This window comes from Narcine bancroftii, chromosome 2 (genome assembly GCF_036971445.1).
Source record: "Narcine bancroftii isolate sNarBan1 chromosome 2, sNarBan1.hap1, whole genome shotgun sequence".
NCBI classification, from domain to species: Eukaryota; Metazoa; Chordata; class Chondrichthyes; order Torpediniformes; family Narcinidae; genus Narcine; species Narcine bancroftii.
Genome location: NC_091470.1, coordinates 19,921,959 through 19,934,444, shown reverse-complemented (window position 1 = coordinate 19,934,444; position 12,486 = coordinate 19,921,959). Strand labels below are relative to the sequence as shown.

Here is a 12,486-nt window from a genome sequence, read left to right as displayed (position 1 = left end):
GACAGCTTTGTAAGGTGAGCCTGGTGGGCAGCTCGCTTCTTTGCCAGCAGCTCCTGGATTTCCTGGCTGTTATCGTCGAACCAGTCCTTGTTTTTCCTGGAGGAGAAGCCCAGTACCTCTTCAGTGGATTGCAGTATGGTAGTCTTCAGCTGATCCCAGAGGGGTTCAGGGGACGAGTCCGTGAGGCGGATTGCATCATCGAGCTTTGCTTTGAGGTTTGCCTGGAAGTTTCCTCTCACTTCGTCTGACTGCAGGTTTCCAACATTGAACCTCTTTCTGGGGGCTTTACTGTTCCTGGGCTTTGGCTTGAAGTGAAGGTTGAGCTTGCAGCGAACCAGCCAGTGGTCAGTGTGGCATTCCGCGCTGGGCATGACCCTGGTGTGGAGCACATCTTGTTTGTCTCTTTCTCGCACCAGGATGTAGTCCAGGAGGTGCCAGTGTTTGGATCAGGGATGCATCCAGGTAGTCTTAAGGCTGTCCCTCTGCTGATAAAGGGTGTTTGTAATGACAAGCCGCTGTTCTGCGCAGAGCTCCAACAGGAGGCGCCCATTGTCGTTGCACTTGCCGACACCATGCTTGCCCAGGATTCCTGGCCAGGTTTCTGAGTCTTTGCCGATGCGAGCGTTGAAGTCGCCAAGGATGACAACCTTGTCGGCTGTAGGGGTGCGTTGAATGAGGTTGCACAGGTCAGTGTAGAACTTGTCCTTTTCTGCTGGTTCCACCTGGAGGGTTGGAGAATAGACACTGATGAGTGTGATGCGACGCTTGTTTTGAAGGGGGAGTCGCATGGACATGATCCGGTCCGAGTGGCCTGTCAGAGGGTTTTCGAGTTTGGAGGCAATGGAGTTCTTGACCATGAAGCCTACACCAGATAGGCGACGTTCATCCAAAGGCTTGCCAGACCAGTAGAGTGTGTAGCCCATGCCGCGTTCTTGGAGGCTGCATACATCTGCCAGGTGGACTTCACTGAGAGCGGCTATGTCGATGTCAAGTCTGAGGAGTTAATGTGCAATGAGGGCAGACCGACGTTCAGGTCGGTGGCTGTCAGCCTTGTCTAGCATTGTTCTGATGTTCCAGCATGCTAGCTTCAGTTTGTGAGCATCTTTTAAGGGGGAGGACGTGGAGGGGGAGGACGTGGAGGGGGAGGACGTGGAGGGGGAGGACGTGGAGGGGGAGGACGTGGAGGGGGAGGACGTGGAGGGGGAGGACGTGGAGGGGGAGGACGTGGAGGGGGAGGACGTGGAGGGGGAGGACGTGGAGGGGGAGGACGTGGACCTGTCCTCGGGCCTGTGCAAAGGAGCTTTTAGGTGGAGTGCAGTGTGCGCAGTACTGGCCCCACCCTTTACACCCATGGTTCGTGTGCCGTGGCCAAGCAAGCTGGGACGTGGCAGCGAGGTCCTTGGGTCGTAGGTTTTATATCGGAGTGACCTTCTCCTATGCAGGTTTCTTACCCGGGCTGGAGGGGTCTGCCTCCCCTCCTAGGTCGGTCCATACTGCCCGGATCGGGGCCGAGGCTATCGCTGCTCTCCCTGTGCCCGGACTGGGGCCGCCGCCTCTCACTCTCTGCCCGGACCGGGGCCTCCGCCTGCCTCACTCGACCGAGGCCGGGGCCACCGCCTTGCTCCTGCCCGGATCGGGGCCGCCGCTGCCTACCCTCAGCCCGGACCGGGGCCGGGGCCGCCGCTGCTCTCCCTGTACCCGGACTGGGGCCGCCGCCTCTCACTCTCTGCCCGGACCGGGGCCTCCGCCTGCCTCACTCGACCGAGGCCGGGGCCGCCGCCACCCCCTTGCTCCTGCCCGGATCGGGGCCGCCGCTGCCTACCCTCAGCCCGGACCGGGGCCGAGTGCTGTCAACATTCTTCCAACTGATGTCCGACACTTCTTCATCAAGTGTTTGCTGGTTTTTGCCCAGTGCGGCTTTCGCGCAAACAGAGGAACTACTGACATGGTCTTTGCCCTCAGACAGCTCCAAGTGCAGAGAACAAAACAAAGGACTCTACGTCACCTTTGTTGACCTCACCAAAGCCTTCGACACCGTGAGCAGGATAGGGCTTTGGCAAATACTAGAGCGCATCGGATGCCCCCCAAAGTTCCTCAACATGGTTATCCAACTGCACGAAAACCAACAAGGTCGGGTCAGATACAGCAATAAGCTCTCTGAACCCTTCTCCATTAACAACGGCGTGAAGCAAGGCTGTGTTCTTGCACCAACGCTCTTTTCAATCTTCTTCAGCATGATGCTGAACCAAGCCATGAAAGACCCCAACAATGAAGACGCTGTTTACATCCGGTACCGCACGGATGGCAGTCTCTTCAATCTGAGGCGCCTGCAAGCTCACACCAAGACACAAGAGAAACTTGTCCGTGAACTACTCTTTGCAGACGATGCCGCTTTAGTTGCCCATTCAGAGCCAGCTCTTCAGCGCTTGACGTCCTGTTTTGCGGAAACTGCCAAAATGTTTGGCCTGGAAGTCAGCCTGAAGAAAACTGAGGTCCTCCATCAGCCCCCCCACATCTCCATCGGGCACACAAAACTCAAAACGGTCAACCAGTTTACCTATCTCGGCTGCACCATTTCATCAGATGCAAGGATCGACAACGAAATAGACAACAGGGCAAATAGCGCCTTTGGAAGACTACACAAAAGAGTCTGGAAAAACAACCAACTGAAAAACCACACAAAGATAAGCGTATACAGAGCCGTTGTCATACCCACACTCCTGTTCAGCTCCGAATCATGGGTCCTCTACCGGCATCACCTACGGCTCCTAGAACGCTTCCACCAGCGTTGTCTCCGCTCCATCCTCAACATTCATTGGAGCGCCTTCATCTCTAATGTCGAAGTACTCGAGATGGCAGAGGCCGACAGCATCGAGTCCACGCTGCTGAAGATCCAGCTGCGCTGGGTGGGTCACGTTTCCAGAATGGAGGACCATCGCCTTCCCAAGATCGTGTTATACGGCGAGCTCTCCACTGGCCACCGTGACAGAGATGCACCAAAGAAGAGGTACAAGGACTGCCTAAAGAAATCTCTTGGTGCCTGCCACATTGACCACTGCCAGTGGGCTGATCTCGCCTCAAACCGTGCATCTTGGCGCCTCACAGTTCGGCAGGCAGCAACCTCCTTTGAAGAAGACCGCAGAGCCCACCTCACTGACAAAAGACAAAGGAGGAAAAACCCAACACCAAACCCCACCAACCAATTTCCCCCTGCAACCATGTCTGCCTGTCCCGCATCGGACTTGTCAGCCACAAACGAGCCTGCAGCTGACGTGGACATCTACCCCCTCCATAAATCTTCATCCGCGAAGCCAAGCCAAAGAAAAAGAACATACATGACATCACATACAACCCTGAGATTCCTTTCTCCTGTGGGCGCAACAGGATTACCATTAATTGGTAGTGCAAAAAGTAAACTGTACACAGCATAAACATGCAAACAATCAAAAGAACTGTTAACAGGTGATGATTGTAAACAACTGACTGTGCAACGCAGAGAGCAAAGCAAAATCCATAAAGTGCACAAGTAAGAGTCCTTAAAATTAGCTTCTGACTGACTGTGCTGTTGAGGAGTCTGATGGTGGAGGGGGTAGCAGCTGTTTCTAAACCTGGTGGGCACCTGATGGCAGCAGCGAGAACAGAATGTGTGCTGGATGGTGTGGGTCTTTGATGATTGCTGCTGCCCTGGTCCTTCTCTCATTTCTTGTGCTCTTATCACATGATTATGGGCCCTTGCTCTAAAGGCACCAGCCACAAGATCTACTCCACCATCAGATTTCAGAATCTTCCACATTTCACTGATATCCATCAACTCTTTTCTGAACTACCTTGAACGTAGGCAATTCCACTTTACTTATTGTTCAGCATTATCATCCTAAAAATCAAATTAATCTATAACCAGGCCATCATTTTTGGGTAGGGAGACCAAAACTGCACTTACTACTCCAGCTGTCATCATTCTAAAATCTACACTGAAGCAACAATATTTGTGAAGCTTGTGCTCCAGACACTTTGTGTAACAAAAGCCAACATTCCTGCACAACTTCTTTTGGCATTTTGTCTACTTGCTCTATGTACAAACTATATAGTCTTGTTAACTTTCCTTCCAAATAATCTAATTCTCTCACATTATGCTCCATCTGCAAACAGTTTACTCTAACTTGTCTGAATACTTTCACAACTTACTTTATAATAGTTTGTCAGCCAATTTGTAAGGAAGGTTATTAAAGAGCTTAACATATTGCTGCAGACATTGTGCTGATCCTCTTTGTACCCTATGTATAACATAGGGTTTAATTTAAACCACCCCCAGTCAATCTTCATACTGTAAATCTCAGGATTTCACTCCCCATCTACTCAAATTCCGAATGTGATAATTCTAGTAAGTGAAGACTGCATAACTAAACATTTAAAACTTGCAATTGAAGGAGAACCACAAGCTGAAAATAAAAGTTAACTGAAGAGAGTTGCCAAAACTCAAGAAAATGTAATACAATGCAGTTCTCAAATATGGTCAGCTTTAAAAGCATTTGTACTCAATTAGATAAATTAAAATTGTGCTGCACAATCCAGAAAACTCCAATTGATTCAAGTTATCCTCAATCCTGAGATGAAGATGGTGCAGGTATCTTAGAAAACACATTCAGTTAAAGCCATAGCAAAATATTACAGTTAAAAAATATATTTTATATGCAGAAAGCATTTCCCAGGGCAGGAATAGCAAATGCCAGAGGAAAACTGTACAAAGTGAAGGGAGGGAAGTTTAGGGGACATATGAGGGGTAGGTTTTGCTGTTATTTTTGACACAGAGTTGTGGGTGCCTGAAATGCATTGCCAGGGGTGGTGGTGGAGGTTGAAACATTAGGGGCATTTGAGAGACTCTTAGTGTGTATTTATACTAAGGACACCTCGCATCACCGTGATTTTTTGTCCCTCGCATCACCGCGCATTTTAGGACTACCCGAACTGTTTCTACTGAGCGATGAATACGCGGTGATGCAGGGCGATGCGAGGTGATGCAGGGCGATGCGAGGTGATGCAGGGCGATGCGAGGTGATGCAGGGCGATGCGAGGTGATGCAGGGCGATGCGAGGTGATGCAGGGCGATGCGAGGTGATGCAGGGCGATGCGAGGTGATGCAGGGCGATGCGAGGTGATGCAGGGCGATGCGAGGTGATGCAGGGCGATGCGAGGTGATGCAGGGCGATGCGAGGTGATGCAGGGCGATGCGAGGTGATGCAGGGCGATGCGAGGTGATGCAGGGCGATGCGAGGTGATGCAGGGCGATGCGAGGTGATGCAGGGCGATGCGAGGTGATGCAGGGCGATGCGAGGTGATGCAGGGCGATGCGAGGTGATGCAGGGCGATGCGAGGTGATGCAGGGCGATGCGAGGTGATGCAGGGCGATGCGAGGTGATGCAGGGCGATGCGAGGTGATGCAGGGCGATGCGAGGTGATGCAGGGCGATGCGAGGTGATGCAGGGCGATGCGAGGTGATGCAGGGCGATGCGAGGTGATGCAGGGCGATGCGAGGTGATGCAGGGCGATGCGAGGTGATGCAGGGCGATGCGAGGTGATGCAGGGCGATGCGAGGTGATGCAGGGCGATGCGAGGTGATGCAGGGCGATGCGAGGTGATGCAGGGCGATGCGAGGTGATGCAGGGCGATGCGAGGTGATGCAGGGCGATGCGAGGTGGTGCAGGGCGATGCGAGGTGATGCAGGGCGATGCGAGGTGATGCAGGGCGATGCGAGGTGATGCAGGGCGATGCAATGTGATGCAGGGCGATGCAATGTGATGCAGGGCGACGCGAGGTGACCAGGAAGTCCGATGAGCAATTGAAAACCTCGGGTGAAAAATTGCGACTTCCGGTGAGTCACCCGCGGTCGTCCCTCGCATCACCCCGCATCAACCACCTCAAAAGTAGGACGCCGGAGCACCTCGAATCGCCGCACATTGGCCACAATCGGATGTGTTTACAGTGCAGCCAGATTCGAGGTGTCACCATGCATCACCTCACATCACCACGCTTTTCTCGGCTCAGTAGAAACACCCCCTTAGACACATGGATGAAAGAAATAGAGGGTTACAAGACAGCAAGGGTTTAGGTTTTTTTTGGGAGGAATATATTAAGCATGCTGTAGTATTTCATAACATTAACTACTACTCCTTTAGATTTCCAAGTTTATAAAAACTGCTTTAAGCATGAACTTTGAATCACTTCCTCTCCATTAAACTGCAGCAAAATTACCCAATTAAGTTAAATCTTAAAGGAATTTCCATTGTAACCTCGCAACAAGATTAAAACAAACCCTCATCTATGGCAAGCATCAAGTTCCTTAAATATCAGATCATTTCCCATGCGCAGCATGCAGAGATTATAATTAAAGAAAACTTTTTTTCCCAAATTAAACCATTTCTACTGGATTTTCTAATCTATAACGGATCTTCATTCTTTACAAGGCAATGGGGAATAGAGTTTTTTTTGGGGGGGAAAGGAAAAGAAAATACACAAAGTTTAACAGATCTAAATTTTTGCTTCTTCACAGTGGGAAATTGGTGCCAATGAGGCATTTCTTGGCATCAACAGTACCATATTTTGTTGCACAATCCTTGCAATTGAAGTTATAGATTCTCACTCTGACTTTGGGATCAGAAAGCTGCAACCAATATAAAGAATGCTGACTTCTGATTTGGATGAAAGACAAACCCTACAAGATACTCAAATCAGGACAATGGAAGGCAAGAAGAATTTCATTAACATGCATGGATTGGAAAACAAGACAATGGTTGTACACACTCAATTAGGTCAGATCCTTGGAAATGATGACATCTCCATTTAAAAAAAAAATGTGGATTGTGGGGGGGGGGGAGCAGAATTAGTAATGGTATTAAATATTGAATGATGTCATTTTAAGAAATTAACTTCTTTCAGAAAATTTTTGGAGAACATGGGGAAAAGAAATATTGGAGGGCTCGAAGCAAGAATGGGCAAAAATAAAATCCGACTCAATTTTTTACCTACATACCTAAAGAGATAGCACACAAGGACGATGGTGAAAAACAGCCTTTGACCACCACATCATGCTGAATTGTCCACACTAATCCCATTTGCATTCTACATCCTGCTTATTAAGTGCCTAAATATCTCAAATGAAATGACACTGATTCTACCAACTGGGAAAATATAACCGTGTAAAACCTTTCTCCTCAAATACCATGGGAAAATAATTCTATCTACCCCATCTATGCCTTTTATAATTTTGTACTTCTATTAGAGTCATTCCTCAGCCTCTATCACTCCAAGGAAAATAAGCCTTGCCTATCCAATTTCTCCCTATAACTAAAGTCTTCCAATAGTTTGGTGAAAACAGGGATTAAAAATTGGGAAATCTCTGAAATTCATATATTTTAATGCCAGGAGTATTGTAAAAAAGGTGGATGAGCTGAAGGTGTGGATTGATACTTGGAAGTATGATGTGGTAGCGATTAGTGAGACATGGTTGCAGGAGGGATGTGATTGGCAACTGAATATCCCTGGGTTTCGTTGTTTTAGGTGTGATAGAGTCGGAGGGGCAAGAGGAGGTGGGGTTGCATTGCTTGTCAGGGAGAATATTACAGCGGTGCCTAGGAAGGATAGATTAGAGGGCACATCCACGGAGGCTATTTGGGTGGAACTGAGGAGTAGGAAAGGAGAGGTTACACTTGTAGGGGTGTATTATAGACCACCCGGAGGGGACCGAGACCTAGAGGAGCAAATCTGTAGGGAGATAGTAGATATTTGTGATAAGCACAGGGTTGTAATTATGGGAGATTTTAATTTTCCACATATAGATTGGGAAACACATTCTGTGAAAGGACTGGATGGGTTAGAGTTTGTGAAATGTGTGCAAGATAGTTTTTTACAACAATACGTAGAGGTGCCGACCAGAGAAGGAGCAGTGTTAGATCTACTGTTGGCAAATGGGATGGGTCAAGTGACGGAGGTTAGTGTTGGCGAGCACTTCGGGTCCAGTGATCATAATGCCATCAGCTTCAATGTCATTATGGAAAGAGAGAAATCAGGGCCAAGGATTGAGGTTTTTGATTGGGGAAAAGCTAGATTTGAGGAGATGCGAAAGGACTTGCAGGGTGTGCATTGGGACAATTTGTTTTAAGGCAGGATGTAGTAGAGAGATGGAAGTCTTTTAAAGATCAGATTTTGAGAGTGCAAAAGCTTTATGTTCCTGTAAGGTTAAAAGGAGGGGAAAAAGGTTGGAGACAGCCGTGGTTTTCAAGGAATATTGGAAACTTGGTTCGAAGAAAAAGGGAGGCGTACATTAGATATAAGAAGCATGGAGTTAAGGAGATGTTTGAAAGATACATTGAATGTAAGAGGAATCTTAAGAGAGGAATTAGGAAAGCTAAAAGAAGGTACGAGAAAACTATGGCAAGCAGGGTGAAAACTAATCCAAAAGAGTTCTACAAATATGTTAATGGTAAGAGGAAAGGTACAGACAAAATTGGTCCCTTAGAAAATCAGAGCGGAAAACTGTGTGTGGAGCCTAGAGAAATAGGGGAGATATTGAACAGTTTCTTTTCTTCGGTATTCACTAAGGAAAAGGATATTGGGAGATGTGAGATAAAAAAAGCAAATTGGGTAAATATGGAGAATATAGAGATTAGAAAAGGTGTAGTTTTAAGGCTTTTGAAGAATATAAAGGTGGATAAGTCTCCGGGACCAGACGGGATCTTCCCCAGGACATTGAGAGAAGTGAAGGAGGAAATAGCAGAGGCTCTGGTGGTAATTTTCCAAATGTCATTAGATATGGGGATAGTGCCGGAGGATTGGCGCATTGCGCATATGGTTCCGTTATTTAAAAAGGGTTCAAGGAGGAAGCCTGGCAACTATTGGCCTGTAAGTTTGAAGTCTGTGGTTGGTAAATTAATGGAGAAAATTCTTAGAGATAGTACTTATAAACATCTGGATAGACAGGGTCTGATCAGGAGCACTCAACATGGATTTGTGGGAGGAAGGTCATGTTTGACCAATCTGATTGAATTTTTTGAAGAGGTGACTAGGAATGTGGACAAGGGTAGCGCAGTGGATGTTGTCTATATGGACTTCAGTAAGGCCTTCGATAAGGTACCACATGGAAGGTTAGTTAGGAAGGTGCAGTCTTTAGGTATAAATTTTAAGATAGTCAAATGGATTGAACATTGGCTGAAAGGGAGAGGCCAGAGAGTGGTAGTGGATAATTGTCTGTCAGGTTGGAGGCCGGTGACCAGCGGTGTGCCTCAAGGATCTGTATTGGGCCCATTGTTGTTCGTTATATACATTAATGATCTAGATGATGGGGTGGTGAATTGGATTAGTAAATATGCAGACGATACTAAGATAGGTGGAATAGTGGATAATGAAGAAGGTTTTCAAGGATTGCAGAGGGATTTGGGCTGCTTAGAAAAGTGGGCTGAAAAATGGCAGATGGAATTTAATGCTGATAAGTGTGAGGTGCTGCATTTTGGTAAGAAGAATCAGAATAGGACATACGTGGTAAATGGGAGAGCATTGAGGAATACAGAAGAGCAGAAAGATTTAGGAGTAACGGTACATCGTTCCCTGAAGGTAGAAACTCACGTGAATAGGGTGGTGAAGAAGGCTTTTAGTATGCTGGCCTTTATCAATCATTGCATGGAATATAGGAGTTGGGAGGTGATGTTGAGATTGTATAAGACATTGGTGCGGCCTCATTTGGAGTTCTGTGTGCAGTTCTGGTCGCCTAATTATAGGAAGGATATAAACAGAGTGGAGAGAGTGCAGAGAAGGTTTACCAGAATGTTGCCTGGGTTTAAGCATCTGGAGTATGGGGAGAGATTGGACAGATTGGGTCTTTATTCTTTGGAGCGTAGAAGGTTGAGAGGGGATTTGATAGAAGTATTTAAGATTATGAAAGGGATAGACAGAATGGATGTGGATAGACTATTTCCGTTAAGAGGAGGAAAGATTAAAACAAGAGGACATGAGTTAAGAATTAAGGGGCAGAGGTTTAGAGGTAACATGAGGGGGAACTTCTTTACTCAGAGAGTGGTAGCCGTGTGGAATGATCTTCTGGGAGAAATAGTGGCGGCGGAGTCAATTGTATTATTTAAGAAAAGGTTGGACGGGTCTATGGATGAGAAGAAGATGGAGGGTTATGGGCATTGTGCAGGGAGGTGGGACTAGAAAGGGGTGTTTGGTTCGGTGCGGACTAGAAGGGCCTAATGGCCTGTTTCCGTGCTGTAATTGTTATGTTATGTTATGTTAATCCTTTCCACATCCTATCCAGTGCAAACACATCTTTCCAATAGTGTGGCAGCCAGAACAACTTAATACTCCATGCAGTCTTGTGTTTTGCAAAGTCTTCTCTTTTACATTCTCTTCCGTGACAAAGGAAGAAAAAAATATCACATGCCTTGCCCATCCCCTATCTATCCTGTCACTTTCAGACTCTGGATTTGGACCCTGTGTCTCCCTCAGTGCATAACTATTTTCTGTGATGTTCTATGACGGTTTTATTTCCCAAAATGCATTAACACATGCATCTTTAAATTCCAACTGGTAACACTCCAGCCAACTTTTCATCTTATCCATATCTGTTGTAGCCTTAGACAGCCACCAACTTTGTCATCCATAATTGTAATCATAACTGGAATATTCACATCCAAGTTATTAATACATGTTAAAAATAATAAGGCTGTAATCCCTGCACCAATTCCTGTAATACATCTCTGGTCATGGATTTTTAATTAGGGTTTATGAGTGTCAAGTAGGGAAAATTAGATTGTTGTGGAATAGATTTACAGGTAAACCTCGCTTTACAAATGTATATTTTGCGCAAATTCACTTTTACAAAAGGGATTCTTGCTTTTATAAAAAAATGCGAGGCTGTAACCATGTGACCAAGGCCTAATAGCCACAATTAAAGCTTACTACATGCAAAGTGTGATATGTTTTATTGTAAGAACCATTAACAAAGAAGGATAATGGTAATTGCTTCCTCACTTTATGCTGTTTTAGCTTACGCAAGGTTCTGTAGGAATGCTCTCGTCAGCACAAGGTCCTTTACTGTGATGTAATATTCTAATTAGAAAAGCATCTTTTGTACCATCATCCTTTTCCAATTACCAAATCATTTTGTATCCAATGTATTTTAATGTCCTGAACAGTTCTAACATTCAGGATCTTGTTACCTGCCTTGGCTTCAATCTCATCAGCTACCTCCTTAAAAAAAAGTCACAGGATTTCCCCCTGAACAATATCATGCCCGCTTACCCTCATCAGCCTCAGCCTTTCCAAATGAACATAAATATGATCCCGTCGGATTTTCCTACTAATACAAGGCTCTCTGGGCTGTAGTTACCTGGTCTATCCCGAATGCTCCTCTTAAAGGAGTAGTATTAGCTACCCTCTAGATTTCTGGCACCTCTAACAAATCTCCATCAGGGTCCCAGCAAAACCTGCCCTTGCTTCTAAAGCAGTGGTTTTTCCAAACTTTTTCTTTCCACTCACACACCACCTTAAGCAATCCCTTACTAATCACAGAACACTTAAGGCATAGGAATTACTTAAGGTGGTATGTGAGTAAAAAGAAAAAGTTTTTGAAAACCACTGTTCTAAAGCAACCTGGGATCTCATCCAAACCAGGGATTTATAAAGCTTTATGACCCTTACATCAGTGGTTGGGAAGTTTTTGGAGAAGTTTCTTTGCAATAGGATTTATTCACATCTGGAAACATACTTGTGTGTAGTCAGCATGGGTGTCTATAGGTGAGGTCATCCCACAAATTTGAATTTCTTAAAATGATTAATGAGATTTGGCCGTGACTGTGGTCTACACTGACTTTAGTGAAGCATTCAGCAAGGTCTGTCATGATTGGCTGTACAAGATGAACAAGGCACATGGGATCTGTGACAATTTGGTAGATTGGATTTAAAATTGGCTTGGCCAAAGATGATTTCAGGGTAGTGACGGAAGATAGTATTCTGACCGGAGATCTGCGACCAGTGACCTTCTGCAAGGTTAAATGCTGGGATGCCTGTTTAAAATATAGATTTGGACAAAATATAGGTGATCCAATTAGTAAATTTGCAGACAACACAAAAAATTGGTATGGTTCTGGATAGCGAGGAAAGCTGTTGAAATGTATGTAGCACGAAGAAGCCAAATTTCTAGGAAGCCAAAAAATGTTAAAATACATTAAACACTCCATTCAAGAGTTGTGTGTAATACAATTAATGCTGCTAAAATCAATAATAGTCTTTCTGTTGATTCTATCTGAATAAGGGGCTGCACCAGGGCTACAGTCAGAGTCTAGCCACAAACATGATAGAGAAAATATGTCAAAACATATGCCATGATGTTTCTGTCATCTGTCTTATAGGAAAGTACCAACTCCACCAGTAGCAAACAAGCCTTGCAAGATAAATTTGAGAATTTTAAAAGTAACCCATATAGTATGCAAACATGTC

The 12,486-nt window shown here is 45.9% G+C and overlaps 1 protein-coding gene across 1 annotated transcript in view; it reads right to left on the bottom strand.

Moving 5' to 3' along the window:
• sptlc2a (serine palmitoyltransferase, long chain base subunit 2a) overlaps positions 1-12,486 on the bottom strand; it is a 160,177-nt gene that overhangs the window by 66,332 nt on the left and 81,359 nt on the right. The gene's annotated exons all lie outside the window — the stretch shown is intronic.